We start from the raw sequence: 847 nt of genomic DNA on the forward strand, positions 1-847 counted from the left end.
TAACTGCGAGCTGTAAATAAGCTTATATGAACTTACACACGAAACCAATAGAAAAGAGAATGGACTGGCATACACCAGTTAAGGAAAACTACACGAACCCTGGACATCATGTTAATAGTAATAACAATATGATAATTGGAATAAGTTACGCACTTGGCAGAAATCGCAGATGATTATTCAATCGTTTTTATAAAGGTTCTTAAACAAATAGCTATAGTTAATTCTGTTAATAATGGAAGTAGTGGATATACCAATATAGGCTTTATAAAACCCCATCCTCAGTATCATTTAAATGATTTTAATTATTATTCATATTATATTTGTTCCCCTAATATTTTGCAGCTACATTGCTTCAGTTCAGGTTGACTGCAAAAAGATAATTAAATAAAAATAGATTATTGAAAAAAGCCATTTTATATTCGCGTCCTGTATCTGGGCCTCGCTTTTATACAAGCTTTTTAGTGATTATTACAAAACACTTACTATGAGGGCCATATTCAGAGCTGTTTGACTGTTGTATTTTCGAGTGATATTCTATAAAAGGCGTAGAAGATAAAATGAAAAGGCGAGAATGATAATTTTGAAGTCAGGAAGTCACAGCAAGGAGAAAACGAGCCTAATTCGGAAAGATGTTTTGGATTTAGACGTGAAAGGTGTTTTCTTAGTTTTCTGAGAGAACGTTTTGAAAATCGAGGATTATTTATTTGGAAGTAATTTTTTGCACATGATGTGATTTAAATGTTAAACAAAATGGTTCAGGTCATCCTCGAAAGTCCCGTTTTCTATGACGCCATCCAACACTTAATCCCTCCTCACAAGACACTTTCTGTAAGTACTGAGCACTTTA

Source organism: Penaeus monodon, chromosome 33 (assembly GCF_015228065.2).
Source record: "Penaeus monodon isolate SGIC_2016 chromosome 33, NSTDA_Pmon_1, whole genome shotgun sequence".
NCBI classification, from domain to species: Eukaryota; Metazoa; Arthropoda; class Malacostraca; order Decapoda; family Penaeidae; genus Penaeus; species Penaeus monodon.